The sequence below is a fragment of the Haliaeetus leucocephalus genome, unplaced genomic scaffold (genome assembly GCF_000737465.1).
Source record: "Haliaeetus leucocephalus isolate CR32 unplaced genomic scaffold, Haliaeetus_leucocephalus-4.0 Scaffold0, whole genome shotgun sequence".
NCBI classification, from domain to species: domain Eukaryota; kingdom Metazoa; phylum Chordata; class Aves; order Accipitriformes; family Accipitridae; genus Haliaeetus; species Haliaeetus leucocephalus.
In genome coordinates this window covers 4,091,694-4,107,262 of record NW_010972436.1, presented here as the reverse complement: position 1 = coordinate 4,107,262, position 15,569 = coordinate 4,091,694, and the positions used below count along the sequence as shown (strand labels likewise).

General features: G+C 40.7%; 1 pseudogene; it reads right to left on the bottom strand.

The window, feature by feature from the left end:
* Positions 1-2,913: 2,913 nt before the first annotated feature.
* LOC104833919 lies at positions 2,914-8,833 on the bottom strand (annotated as a pseudogene).
* Positions 8,834-15,569: the final 6,736 nt, after the last annotated feature.

Sequence of the window (15,569 nt, the reverse complement as noted above, 5' to 3'; positions counted from 1 at the left end):
TTAACTTATTCTTACATCTTTACTATGAGTGCATATGAATATTTTCCATTTCACAGATGGAAATATTGGCATAAAATTGCTTACCTTATGTCACGTGAAGACTAAATGACAAACTTGAGATTTCAGTTCAGGCATTACCAGATAACGCATGTGGTGCATGCAGCTGCCCACCTCAGATTTATGAAAAGAGGTGTTTTCCTATTGAGTAGATATTCATTATAAAGAAATATCAGTTAAAAGGATCATATTTTTTAACTCATATCATATACTTTGACAGAGTAAAAGAGTGGTAGTTACTGCCACTGTTCCTATCCTAAATCTTAGCAGCCGTGCTCCAGCAGTTTGTTTCCCCTAAGATCTCCTTAGTGGAAATTTTCCCTTCTGTTACTAGTTGTGAAGCCCTCTCTATGTCCTGTGCTTCTAGCTCTGATTTTAGACAGAGATGGATCTTCAGCACTCTTAACTTCCACCCCCTGAACTGATTTTTGCAGGCCTTGCACTCCTCCAGGAGAGGAATCCTCGGTTCCTGTTCCTACACAGGAGTTCACAGTCCACAAATGCTGCTTGGGCGCAGCAGGGACCTTAGCTGCTCCATCAGCACAGTGGAGGGAGCTGCTGAGATAACATCACAGTGGTTTGTAGAAGTCACACAGCTTCTTGGTTGGGTGTCCCTGCCTCTCCTCCTTCCTGCAGACCTGGTTTTGGCTCCTGCACAACCAGGTTGTATCAGGTTGTCTCCTCCAGGTTTCTAGACTCAGCACTGACAGTGCAGGGCTGAGCTTTTAGCTTTGACTTGGCCCATCACAGCCCAGACCTGCAGCTTCTGGGGCTGTCACCTGTGTATAGGCTCTGCTGTTAGAACCTAAATTTGCATATGCCCATATATGAAGGGCAGTTTTTTCAGGCCTTGCAGCTTGATAAAATTAGGCTTGTGCAGACAAATTTCCCCTCACATACACCTTTTTTCTCCTGTCAGAGTAAACCCCTTTTTAAACACCACTCCAAAGAATTCCTGAGTGTGCTGGAAAAAGCTGGTAGAGTTGTTTAATATGGGCAACACAACATATTTTTTTCTTGACCTCACACTTGGAAGCTACCGAGCCCTTTGGCTTTAATTAACACAAAATACGTCTGAGGCAGATATTTGGCATGGGAGAGCTTAGTTTTCAAAATACAAAGAATAATGAAGTTATGAGCCATGAAAAAAATGGTCTTACAAAGTAACAGAAAATAGGAAATACTTGTAAAAAGCAATTCTGTCAGCCTTTGTGTGTGATACATATCATCAAATACAGTTCCACACTGCAATTGAGGACGTTATCAAATATATGTATTTATTAATGAGCTACTGCTGATAAAAATACAATTTTATAACAAACAACCTGATATATACAAATAATAAAAATTTGTGTTTCTGTAAACTCGCACAGGGATATAGTGCGGTGTCTAGCATGTAATACACTGTGCCAGATCCCAAGGGTTATTAGTAAATGTACACGCCTTGTGGGCAAAACAGTCTCAACTTGGGGAGTTTCACTTAATTTATTGCCAATTAACCTAAACGTTTAATTACTGATTGGGGTATTGAGAAACCAAGAAGACAAACAACTAAGCAAATACTTAGGGAAATGCCTTTCTTCCCCTTTCAGCTTCAGTCCAACACCTCTCCTTCCCCCTGCCGAGCCACAACTCCCCTTGTTTTCACCTCTGCTCAGTCCTTCCCACCCCCCTGCCAAGGCGACAGAGCTGCAGTGGAGGAGGTCGGTCTCAGTGTGTAGTGGTTTATTTTTGCCACTCCTTGCTTCTGACCCTTTTCTTCTGCTTCTCCACTGGTCCTTCCTTCTTGTTTCTTCTGCCCCCGCGTGGGTTGCCCATGGGCTGCAGTCCCTCAAGGGTATCCCAGCCCTGATGTGGGTCACCCCTTTCCAGAAGTGTGTCTCCAGCCATGCCTTCCACATGTCTCCGACAGCATCTCCTCCATCATTTCTCCTGCCTGTCACAGCTCCCACTCTTTCTTAAACTTGTCGGATCGCCATGGGCTCCCCTGAATGGCGGAGGTTTGGCGGGCGACAGGGTGCTCACACCGGTGCTGGAGCCGGCTGGAACTGGCTGCGACCGGCCCACAGCAGATCATGGCCTCCCGCCATGGGGCACCTTGCACCCTGCCGGGTGTGCCCAATGCACCCTATACAGCTCAGCTGAGCTTGAGCACATAGAAATACTTGCAGTTCTTAGGAGGTGTGACTCACTGAGATGAGATTCTGTCCTCCCACAAGATGTACAGCTCAGCTATTAATACAGGCCCATATACAAATGCATTACATTATTAAAGGATGTACGATATCAACAGAGAAAAAATGCTGCTTTGCAAATGAATGGCCGTTTACATTACCCGTGTGCCAAGATGATGCCAGGTACAATGGAGCATCAGCAAATGTTACATGATACATGTTTTCTAACATATATTCCTTGTTCTTACATTACTTACAGAAGAGTGTGAAAATTGTGGTGAGACATTCTTCCTTACAAGCAATGGCAAAAAAGCTAGCAAGATAGTAGTGTTCTTGAAAGTGATGGTATTTAAAGGTAACATTTTCAAAATATTCTTTTTTAGATTTTTTTTTTTGAATGATTTCTCATGTTGTTATCAACCAAAGAACTCTGAGTAGTAGTGACCAGTCTATAGGACTAACTCCACCAAGATTTCAGTTTGACTGTCCAAACAGCAGTTATGACAGTTGAGACACAATTCTGCATGGGACTGAAAGACTAAAATAGTGAGGAAGGAAATATAATGGACAGCCTGAGGTTGTCATTTGCAATTGTTGACCAAAAAAAAACCAAACCCAAACCAAAAACCAGTTAAAGGATAATTTTGCCTGAAAAAGCCTTGTAGCTGAGAAACTGCAATACCTATTGTTTTAATTACAGACTTTGTGTGTTGTATGCCAGGAGACAAGCAATGGAAAACCCAAGGTAAAAAGACACTCTTTTTATGTTTGGGCCATTTTGCCATAGGCATGAGGGAACAGGCTGCACTGGTACGCTAAAGTTTTCATTGCTGCCACAGTCTACATAGATAACCTTACCCTTCACTCTTACATGCTCAGGAAGCAGAAGATCTTGGACAGCCTGTTGCTTCCAGATATTTCCACTCTGTCAAAGGGAATTCAGTTTCTGTTCTGAAAGTGAACTAAAAAGCTGATCTGTTTTTCCTTTGTGAACAAATCTGTTCAGGCCACTGCCTTTTGCTGGATAGAAAAGAGCCAGAGACTGCCTGGAACGATGCAGGGTTCCGCAGAGCTCTTTGAAAACCTCACTTAAGTGTCTAAAAAAAGTTTTCCTTTTCCTGGAATCTTCATTTAGTTGTTTTCTATTTTGGGGCCAGAACAACAAGGAGGCTAGGAAGAAAGCCTCTACACATGGTGAAGTTGGTTCCACTTCTATAGAATGCTTAGAAGCAGACTTCTTAACACCTTAGAAGGATGTAACTTGGCGGATATAGGTTTAATGCAGTTCAGAAAACATTTGCCAAAATCAAATTCTGTTTGTCTTCAGAGTTGCTTGTGCACACTCCTCACACAAAAAGCATATGCTTCTACTACATCTTCTATTTCTCTGTCAGCATTTCTGTGATTTCTGTGGAGGTACTCCAAAATGCCAGAAAATGAGCCTGCTTTGGAAGCCTCTGCAGTGTCCCTCTATGCTTCTATACATTGAGACATGGGCCACTTTGAGATTTGTTTACTTTTCAGTTGCTCAAAACTGAAATCACAAAATATTTGTGTATTTGGTAAAATGTTTTGAACCTTCTCATACAATTTTGCTTCTGCAATTTGTTTTTCATTGGTTTGTGTTTTGAAAAACACAAAGTAGTCTTCAAAAAAGTCAAATGCCCTTTTCAACTGTGATCGCAAATTACATAAAAAGCTGGAATAATGTTCAAGAACCTTGAACATTTCAGTCTCTGTGTTAGGGTTATCTACATTCAAAACACTATTTCCTGATAGATACTTTGTCATATTTTTTCTACACTGCAAGTCTTTTTTGCTGAAAAAATGAACATGCCAAAGGATGTCAATAACATAAAGACCAGTCTCTATCTCTCCCTGATAACCAGCTGTATTTTATGTTTGAAACTTCCTTTTAAGCTTTTGATGCTGCAAATATTGTTCATTGTCTAAATTTTCAGCTTGCCACTGGGATTCTCTGAAAGCCTGTGAAGCATTATCAGCAAGCTCTAGCAAGTATTTCAGTTCCTCAGCTATCAGGACCACACTCTTTGCTTTGCACTCTACACGGTATCTTAGCTTACTTCTAAAGACTTGACCTAGAGTATCTGATATGTATGAATTGTGTTGTGCTCTTTGTTTGGCTGCTTTGGCCCAGTATAATGCAGAGTCAAATTTTCTCTCTTTAATGTAGAAGAATATTGCTAAGGCTTGGTAAATGTAACCATTTTGCTCTAATCTAGTGGATGCTTGTTTTAACACATATTCCACGTTACCACACTTCTCTGCTGTATGAATGGCTTCAGTTAAGGGGGAAACCATGTATCTGACTCATTGCCATGTTCCTTGTGCTGTCTAGTAATCAGCAGGGTTTGTATATCGTGAATAAGTTTGTCTTGCTTTAACAAAGTCTCATAAAATAAATCTTCTTTCAATAACTGCAATGTAATTTCACTTTTAGGCAAGTCATAGGTTAGCTTCAATTCTGTTAGGCAGTGAGATGGTATCAGTGGGTAAATGATATGAAGACCTTTGTATCTCATGTATTCATGTACCTGATCATATATTAGAATATTGGAACAAATTCCCATCTTTTCTATTAATTTATCTTTACTGCAGCCAATCTCTTGAGAATTAATTCCTAAGAATTCTTCTTATAGATATATTGAAACTGTAGATGTTCTTACATGTGAGTTTAACAGTGTTAGATAGCAAACAAGTTGTGCTAGTTTAGAGGCAGTAGCCAAGTTATCCAAGGTACTTTTTACCACTTTTTCTATGTACTGTGGATCAAAGTTTTTCTTCATAATCATAAATAAATAGAAATTGTCAGGATTTGGATGCACTTTTAGAATATATTTTCATTTCTGATCAAAGGCCCTTTGCTCTTTTTCAGAAAGCATATGCTTTAAAGAAATGCTGTTCAATAAATTGATTGTTGAACTTTCATCAGGATTCTGAGATCTAATACAGTTTAGAATGATCACTAAAGGAGTTATATACTGAATGCATTTGTCTGTTTGTGGTGGGTTGACCCTGGCTGGACGCCAGGCGCCCACCAAAGCTGTTCTATCACTCCCCCTCCTCACCTGGACAGGGGAGAGAAAATATAACAAAGAGCTTGTGGGTTGAGATAAGGACAGGAGAGATCACTCACCAATTACCGTCACGGGCAAAACAGACTCAGCTTGGGGAAAATTAACTCAATTTATTACAAATCAACCAGAGTAGGGTAATGAGAAATAAAACCAAATCTCAGAACACCTTCCCTCCACCCCTCCCTTCTTCCCAGGCACAACTTCACTGCTGGATTTTCTACCAACCCCCCCAGCAGCACAGCGGGGATGGGGATGGGGTTTACGGTCAGTTCATCACACATTATTTTCTGCCACTTCATCCTCCTCAGGGGGAGGACTCATCACACTCTTACCCTGCTCCAGCGTGGGGTCCCTCCCACAGGAGACAGTCCTCCACAAACTTCTCCAACGTGGGCCATTCCCACGGGCTGCAGTTCTTCACGAACTGCTCCAGCATGGGTCCTTTCCATGGCATGCAGTCCTTCAGGAGCACACTGCTCCAGCGTGGGTCCCCCCCAGGGTCACAAGTCCTGCCAGAAAACCTGCTCCATGGGCTCCTCTCTCCACAGATCCGCAGGTTCTGCCAGGAGCCTGCTCCAGTGCGGGCTTCCCACGGGGTCACAGCCTCCTTCAGGCACCCACCTGCTCCGGCGTGGGGTCCTCCCCGGGCTGCAGGTGGATATCTGCTCCACCGTGGACCTCCATGGACTGCAGGGGGACAGCCTGCCTCACCATGGTCTTCCCCACGGGCTGCAGGGGAATCTCTGCTCCGGCACCTGGAGCATCTCCTCCCCCTCCTTCTTCACTGACCTGGGGGTCTGCAGGGTTGTTTCTCTTTCATGTTCTCACTCCTCTCTCTGGCTGCCATTTCCCGTCTGTCCCAACTTTTTTTTTCCTTCTTAAAAATGTTATCACAGAGGCACTACCACTATCGCTGATTGGCTCAGCCTTGGCCGGCGGCGGGTCCGTCTTAGAGCCGGCTGGTATAGGCTCTGTCGGACACAGGGGAAGCTTCCAGCAGCTTCTTACAGAAGCCACCTCTGTAACCCCTCCCCACCCCCGCTACCAAAACCTTGCCACACAAAGCCAATACACTGTTATAGCTGCCTGAATTACTTTTCTGCAGAAAATAGACATTTTCTTGCTCTTCAAAATCATCCATGAGAAGTAACACTGGTAAATAGCCTGTGTTGTTGTTTTCTCCACAGGTGAGTAAAGTTGTCAGCTGTGTTCCAAAATCACTTGGTTTGTTTTTCAGAACAGCACACCTGAATTGCTCCCAGAGGTCCCAAAGGATATGCATAGCTAATGTTGTCCTACCACAGCTTGGGTGGTGATAAAGGTTGATAATTTTTACAGGTGATTGATTAGCACTGTTAAATGAAGACACAATTAGGTGTTCAAGCTTTTCATAACTGTCCCTTCTGATAAAATCTCAAGTATAATTTTCAGAAGAAAAATAGAAATTCCAGCATGATACTTTACCAGCTCGATAAAAAACTTCTTCCCACTCTTTCAGAAAATTTGTAAATTTATCTGCATCCTTCTCTATTCCTGTGTCTTTGCATTCATTTTCACAAAGTATTTCCAATGCTGCCATGGAGTCTTCTTTAGAAGAACGGTAGAATGACCAACAGAGGGCAGAAGTCTTTCAGAAAACTGTCACTGATTTTAATTTTATGATGGTACCATTTACCATTTGCAGGGTTAAATTAGAAACATATTTGTTTGAAAGTGCTTCCTCACTAAGGCCTCTAGCATGCAGAACATCTTTTGATCGCTGGTATGGACCTGCACCAATGCAAATTAGACCATGTATTCTAGCCCTTTTAATTCTTGGTAAAATGTCATAAAAGCCTCAGTAAGGGGATCAGCTGAATCTTCCACTGTGGAAAGCAAAAGAAACACCATTAAAAACTTTCCACTCTGCTTTACTTCTTTGTGTGAAAGAAATGAAGTATTTTTTCTGACACAAGTAGTTCTGTCTTGTGATGAAGTGGGATCTAGTGGTAGTTTATTATTGCCTTTGAAGTCTAATCCACCATTGCAGAAAATCCAGTTGGTGTCCTGATGTAGTTTCAGCTTTTCAGCTTGTTCAGAAACTAAACCCACTTTGTTTACATGATCATCTGGGAAGTAAAGTTTGGCATTTTGATTTTTTTTTTAAGTCTTGAACACACCATTCATTTCTGATTCAAAATCAAAGTCAAGCACAGCAAACCATTTTATTTCCTGTAAAAAGTCTAAATGTGAAGTTTGACTTGGGTGGCATCTGGTGATACCAAAATGTAGTAGTCATAATAAGAGCTATCTAGTGGGTCCCTGTTACCTATGAGTAGACTAACTAGCTTTAGTCCTTCATTTATTGATTTCTTTTGCTTTAACTTATATTCTTCCTCTGCTCTTTTACGAGAATCTGCTAAAGCTGTCAAGATGCCTTTAAAAGTTTCAAATTCTTTTGTATTTTGAATATTTTTGGAACTAGGTCCATACTGGATGAAGGCAGCTTTTTTCCAACTCTTACTCTCATATTCGTATGTGTTGGTACAGAAATATTTTGTATCACAGATGCAGTGTTTGGGAACTACATCTATTTCAATGGCAAACATATGTGGTGGAGTTCCATTTTGTAATAATACTTCCACAAATCTAAGTTCTTTAATGCAAGCATTTGCAATGATGGTGTTTTGCTCATTAAAGTACTTTCCAGTTAATTTATTCAAATGGTCAACGTATGCTTCTTTCTTTGAAACTTTTATTCGTTTAATTTTCCCACGTAGATTGTCACGTACTCCAAAATGAATAGTGCCATTTGTGCGGCAGTTCATACGGGCTGCAGCAAATCTAGAGACTTCATTGCTAAATTTCATCATGATATCCTCTTCTAGTGCCTTCTCTGTGTTGGTAAGTAATTTGAATTCATGTGCTGGATCAATGAGATTGAATGGCCTTGTTTCAAGGACATTAAGAATATTATACCGTGTATATAGTGTACCGTCACTGAAATTATCAAAAGGACATGGCATACACATCTTTCCATTTGGGTGCTGGCTGTTTGACAGTGGCTTCCCTGATACATTCTCTTTGTCAGCTGACTTCATTGCTTTTTTGTGTTCTATGGGCTCTGTCTTAGAATCCTGCAGTATACTGAAATCAAATGACCCATATTTCTTCTTGCACTCTTTCCTTGCAATTTCTTCATCTTATCCTTCTCTATCAAGACTCTATTCACTGTCTTCTTGTTCCACAGCCTGGCATGAACCTTAAGCTAGAATGTCATGGTGTTTCAGGAAATATATTATTTGAAGAGCAGGCCCATGAGGTATGCCCCTTTCCACAAAATCTGCTTTAGGCATCAGTTTCAAAGTAAAACCAGTCACATCTTGGTTAAACAGGATTTCTGCATATTTCTGGTTAATCTTAACAGCTTCAGTTGCCCTTTGTTTGACTTCCTCTTTTGTCCATTGTTCAATATGTTGATAGGAATGTGATTTCTCATTTTTTTTCAGTGTTTGCATTTTCCATTCTTTAAGGAAAAAATCACAGAATTACTAAACGAGTGATTTATAATAGCCTATTAACTAAATGACACATATTTCCTTACTATTATCAACCATTAATTTCTTCATTAGTGTAATCTGCCACATGGAATACAACAGTTCAATTAGGGGACATTGTGGGAATGTGAAGTAAGATCATATATAAGGCATTAGCTACTTCTAAGACAGACTTATTACAGAATGATTTTACTTGAATCCTGTTTTTAAACCACTTCCATAGCTGACATTACACAAAGATTGTGACTGATACCTATTTGTGGTCATTTGGACACCTATATGTGGTTGTATGAGCTATCCAATGAAAAAAAATAAATCATAAAATCACAGAATCATAGAATATCCTGGGTTGGAGGGGACCCACAAAGATCATTGAGTCCAACTCCTGACTCCACACAGGACAACCAAAAAGTTAAACCACATTTCTAAGAGCATTGTCCAAACACTTCTTGAACACCAACAGGCTTGGGGCCATGACCACTTCCCTGGGGTGCTTGACCACCCTGTCAGTGAAGAACTTTTTCCTAATATCCAATCTGAACTTCTCCTGGCGCAGCTTTAAGCCATTCCCTTGTGTCCTATCACTGGACACCAGACAGAAGAGATCAGCACCTCCCTCTCTGCACCTCCCATGAGGAATTTGTAGACAGCAATGAATTCACCTCTCAGTCTCCTCTTTTCTAAGCCAAACAAACCTAGTATCCTCAGACACTCTTCATAAGTCATGCCCTCTAGTCCTTTCACCATCTTTGTTTCCCTGCTTTGGATACATTCTAATATTTTTATATCCTTATGTTGTGGAGCACCAAACTGCACACAGTACTTGAGGTGAGGCCACGCCAATACTGGGTAAAATGGGACAGTCATTTATTTTGACCAGTTTGCTATACTGTGCCTAATGCACCCCAGGATATGGTGGGCCCTTTTGGCCACCAGGGGCACATTGTTGACTCTTATTGCACTTACCATCAACCAAAACCCCCAGATCCTGTTCTGCAGGGCTACACTCCAGTCTCTTGTACTCCAATCTATACACACATCCAAGATTACACTGTCCCAGGTGCAGAATCCAGCATTTGTCCTCATTAAATTTCATATGGTTGGTGACTGCTCCACACTTTAATCTATCAAGAACTCTCTGTAAGGCCTTGCAATCAATGGCTCCTCTTAATTTAGTATCATTGGCAAACTTGCTTAGTGTGCACTCAACTCCCCTGCCCAGGTCATTGATAAAAACATTGAAGAGAACTGGCCCTAAAATTAAGCCCTGGAGAACACCACTAGCAACTGGCCACCAGCCAGGTGTTACTCCATTTACTACAATGCTTTGAGTCCAACTCTTTAGTCAATTGTTCACCCATCATGTTGTGTACATGTCGCAGATGGCTCTCATTAAATTCCCAGTTTGGTGAAGAAGAAAAATCAACCGCACACAGAAATTCAACCTTTTTTTCACCCTTAGATGTGGCTAGGTACAGAATTTGCTTGAATAACACTGCGAAAATACACTGGGGTAGAAAGATACTGCTGTGATTACTTAGCTGTTGCTATTGCAAATGAAAGGAAAATATTTTCTGTATTACCTTTTCAGTACTGTTTGAGTTCACTAAGGTTTCTCAAATTAAACAAAAGCAAGGAGTTCAGCAGCATTTAAGTGACAGGAAGAAATGCATCTTACATTCCGCTTGGTCTTAGTAAATGTGGACTTTTTGCAAAAACTTTAAAGAAAGAACCAAAATAAAATATAATAAAATAAAATAATTTCCCTTAATCTGTCTAGTTTTACTTTATCCTCTCACTTTCTTTAGGAGAATTATATTCATTCATCTGAAATATTTACTTTATGGAATTGCACCCTCCTACAGTTGTTGCATTAGTGGTAATGGTCTCCTCCATCCATCTTTTCTTATTCATAGCTGAGTGTTCCTGAGACAAAATGACTTCTTAGATTTTTTCAGTGAAATTTTGTTTTCTGAAAGAACACTCGTATATCTAAGCTACCCTAGCAACATGCTTTCCTCAATCTATTATTTGATTTCCTAAACTGTAAACTTTAATGGGAAGCAATAGTAAAGATTTTTTATAGCTGTCCTACCTTTGGCCAAGCTGCCTCCTGATTTAACTAATGAACGTGAGGGCAGAGAAGAAAGTGGGGCTGCGGGCTACGGAAGCCTGCAGTTACTTTTTCTCTTAAGAGACCCTCCCTTTTGCTCACAGAAAAAGAAAAAAACAGTTTCTAGTTCTTTAAAATGCCACTATGGTAAGCACATATTGTCAAAAATTGAGGGTGCAGGGGGAAAGAAGCTCAATGTTTTTATTCCATGACTGAAGTAGCTATGATATTCACCAGTAACTCCACCCAGGGTCTCTAAAAGCTGAGAAAAGAAACTGAAACTACAGCACTTCTGCTCAGAGACAGTGTTCAACCCAGCAATGTGAAAGTATGGTTTTAATTCCCACCAAACTTGTACTTTCTAATAGAGATACAATTTACTCCTAAGATAAAAGCAAACATGTTTATGTCCTTAAAACAGTTACTCCATCTTTCAGTGTTTGGAACCCCCCTAAAGAGATAAAGCTCCAGAATGAGATACTTTTCATTTCTTAGACTTGATGCAGTGTTTCTGTGTTCCATGTTGTTGGCTAGTTAATGATTCTGGCCTACTGAAATACGTTCAAGATGTCCTTTTCCAACATGAAACAACTCTATCATAGTATTTCTGCAGAATAATTTCTTTGAGGACATATTCCTTGCGGTATTCCACTGTAATCTTGTAACAACCACTTTTCATTTGCAGATGTTTAACAGATTTGGAAGAGTTTATTTTAGTAGATAATAGATAATTTTATATATAAAATTCATGTCTAAAAAAAAATTATCAGACTAAACCATCAGGTCTTCATAAAATATTCCAGCCTAGGAGTAAATATGTATGTACTTATTTTAACTGTTCTGTTCTGCAGGTTTTTTCCTGTAGTCGTTCAATACAGGTGTTTTGTTCAAGCACAAAACCCAACAGCCAAAATTCAGCTGAACTGCTCTTCTAAAGTATAGGAAAAAGACCCCTAAAATTAGTTCATAAACTTCTAACAGAAGCCTTGGGTCAGAAATAGTAGGAAGGAAAGAGCATCAATAGACATATGATCAGTTTTTCCCAGTGGCAAACAGCCATCTCTAGGGGAGAGAAATGATAGTGCCTGCTAGAGAATATTTATTTTTCCTTACCTTTTCCTTGTATGCTTCTAATTTACCGTTCCAACACAGTGTCTAAATGCTGTAGACTGGGCAAGTCAGAAGCTGGATGTTGCAGAGAAATAGATGCAAGGTGTTTGGGAGGTTCTACTGCTGTCATTCCCTTTTGCTTTCTCTTTTACAAACCAAGGTTGCTTCTGGTCTGCCTCTCCTAGCTTCCTGTTTGGGAAGTCATTGTTCTCGTAGGAAATTAATGCCAGAATTCTGTTCTAGGATGCCTTTATTAAAACACTTACACAGCACTGTCTTGAGCTGCTATCCAGAAACTTCAGAAATTAGGAAACGCTGTCTGAGTAATACTTAGTTAATAAAATGCAATTAATTAGACATGTGGTCTTAAACCAGCAGAACTTTCCTGGAATGAAGGGGGGAAAAGGGAAATAATACAAGAGATGCTTTTGAGAAATGTGAATATTCTTCAATATAGGCACTTTTGAATAATCAGGCTTACCAACTTGCTCCTCATCTTGGTTGTTTGACTTCCCACATTGCAAATATGTTAGCTTATTCCTGGTCTCCTTTGGAGCAAACAACTAGTTTGATTTGAAGTGTAGCTTGGGTATAGTTCTGTGGATAGTTTACTCCAGAAATGTTTTCCCTTAGGCAGTGTGCTCATATTGCACTGTACCAGCCTCCAGCGCACAGTGAAAAAGCGTTGTCTTGTAATACCTTGCTATTGACTGCTTCTACTTCCAGTGTTTCACGGTACTGACACCAATCTTGCAATACCCTACTCCAGTGACCATTGCCATTACCCTGTTTTTTCATCCTTTGCCCTTGACTGTCTTGAATGACCACGATAAGCAGCAAGCATCTGAAGAAGATAATGATGCCCATTAAAACACATTTGGGAGGGTGGCAGCAAGAGTGCTCGCACTAGCAGTTGTGTGTCCAATCCCACAGATTAAGAGGTTGAAAATCCTTGTATAGGGCGTAAGGACTTACATTGGAGCAGTTCATGAAGGACTGCAGCCTATGGGAAGGACTCAACCTGGGACAGGGGAAAAGTGTGAGGAAGAAAGAGCAGCAGAGAGGAACAGCTATGGAATCACCAAACTGTTACAAACTGACCAGAGTCCCCCCGTTCCCCATCCCCCTGCACCACTTGGGGTGGCGGAGGAAGGAGGTGGAAGAGTTGGGAAAGAAAGAGTGAAGTTTAGCCTGGGAAAATGGAGTAGGGAAGGGGAAGTTGTTTTAGTTTTTTTTAATGTTTCTCACCATCCGACTCTATTTTAATTGGCAATAAATTAAATTAATTTTTCCCAAGTCAGGTCTGTTTGCCCATAATGGTAACTGGTAAGTTATCTCCCTTTTTCTTGACCCAGGAGCTTTAGCACCTTATTTTCTCCCCTGTCCTGCTGAGAAGGGGGAGTGAGGGAGTGGCTGGGTGGGCATCTGACAGTCAGCCAAGGCCAACCCACCACAATCCTTTAGAATGATACCTGTTCTGAGGACAACTGGGTGAGGTCACCAGGGTACTGCAAGTTTTAGAAAGCAAACAGCATCTCCAGCCACCACAAAGCCAGCTGTGGAAAAGCCAGCATCTCTTCCAGCTGTTGATGCTGATCATAATACTATTGTTTCTATCCTTAATATGCTTCCCTATGTATTTTAGCTATGTGTATTTCTTAAGTTCTGGCATGCACCTGTCTGCTATTGCGCAAATTCTTGTAAGAAAATTTATATCACTATTTGTTGAATCCCTAATTGCTGCACTTTTCAGGAATGCATCCTCAGCAGATAGAATGGTATGGCTGTGCATTAAACACTCCTGTATATTCTCATGTCAAGGCTAAGGGATACAAAGTAATGCTTGATGTGATGCAATAAAAATGTCACCTTTCCAGGCTATGGTGCAGGTCTGACATTATTTTAAGCACTCAAGTATGAAAAATTATAAGAAATAATAATACTGTCTTTGACTCAGCATGTGAGAACATCAAGTGCCATGAAGTACAGCAACTTATTTAGATGCTGCTGGCCCTGAGCACTGTGGACGTGAACCACTGCTGCACCCTTTTGCTTGGGGGAGAGCGGCTGCTTTCTCTGGCAGGTGACTTTGTTTATAGAGGCATAGCCTGCTTCCCTGGAGATCATCAGTTTTCTCCCTGTAGCTGTGTGTGCTTGCTGAGGCAGCTGGTTACTTCTCATTTGTAGGAATCCAAGCAAAGCCCAAATTGAGCTGCTGCCCCAGAAGGGCTGTTGAGTTTCCCCAGCTTTATCCCAGTTAATAGAGTCACAGCCCTGCTGCAAGTTAGGGGGACTTGCCTGGTGTTCCAGGTTACCTACCCCATGCTCGAGGCTGCTGGCTGGGAGGCTGTGCCAACAATATATCCTCATATCAACCAGATCATTGTTGGTATACCCGGCTAGCTGTGTTTTCTCATCTATCGTTACCACTAGTCAGGTTCAATCCTATCAGTCTTGTGAGACAGACTCCTCTTTAGCTGCTCTGGTCTCTGTGCTTTGACTAAGTTGTTCATCCATTGTTTTCGCAAGGTTTAGGGTTTGGGGTTTTTTTGGTGTTAGCTATTTCCATTAACCATGTCTGCTGTTTTGGTATGGTACGTCTTGCCTATTTGGCCATCAGCAGCATCCCTTTCCCACAAGTTTTTTCCCTTCAGATGCCATTGGCAGACATTTAACCATGAAGTTTGTTGATGTGGTTCTCCAGCACAAAATCAACTCTTCTAGAATCAATTCATTATTTATTAAAATAAAAATTCTTATTGCACATCAGGTCTTACCCTGTAGTCTCATTATTCAGCAAAACTGAGTCAAAGATACTATCTTGTTTCTCAGTGACTGGTATGGAAACTCAGCACTGAAATCCTGTCCCCTGCTGCAACTCATAGGATTTGTTCTCTAAGATATATTAGAAGTTCCCGTAATGACACCATTCCTTCTGCATTTTCTTTGCCTATTGAAATTAGAGATCACTGTTCACATCCAGGGTGATCTGTAGATCAGACTGCCAGCTGTTCTCAAGTTTCCAGTTATAAGAGCTTCCAGAGTTATTTTGATTCCTGCTATTTCCTTTAATTTCTTTATATTTGTCAAATCATTATATGTACAATATTATTCTGCCATTTCAACCTTTATCTTTTGACACATATATTCAATGATTATTACCTCACTGTATTTCTGTTACCTTAATAATTCCTCCTATCACATTGTGCACCAACACTTGCAATAATCCAGCCAGCTCCTTGAGTTCTTATTAGTGAAAAAAACATTTGCATGATCTTTTACAAAACTTGTTTCTTCTTCCTTTTTTTTCCTTTTTTGCTAATTCAGCTCTGTTACCTAAGTTACTACTCACCCATTTCTCATGTTGTTTCTTCTTGCTGACCTACTGATATTTATCTGTTCCAGCATCTGCTCTCTTTTTCAGGTGTGGAGGTCACACAGAGGCCTCCAGAGCTTTTTATTTTCAGAGGCAAATCACTTC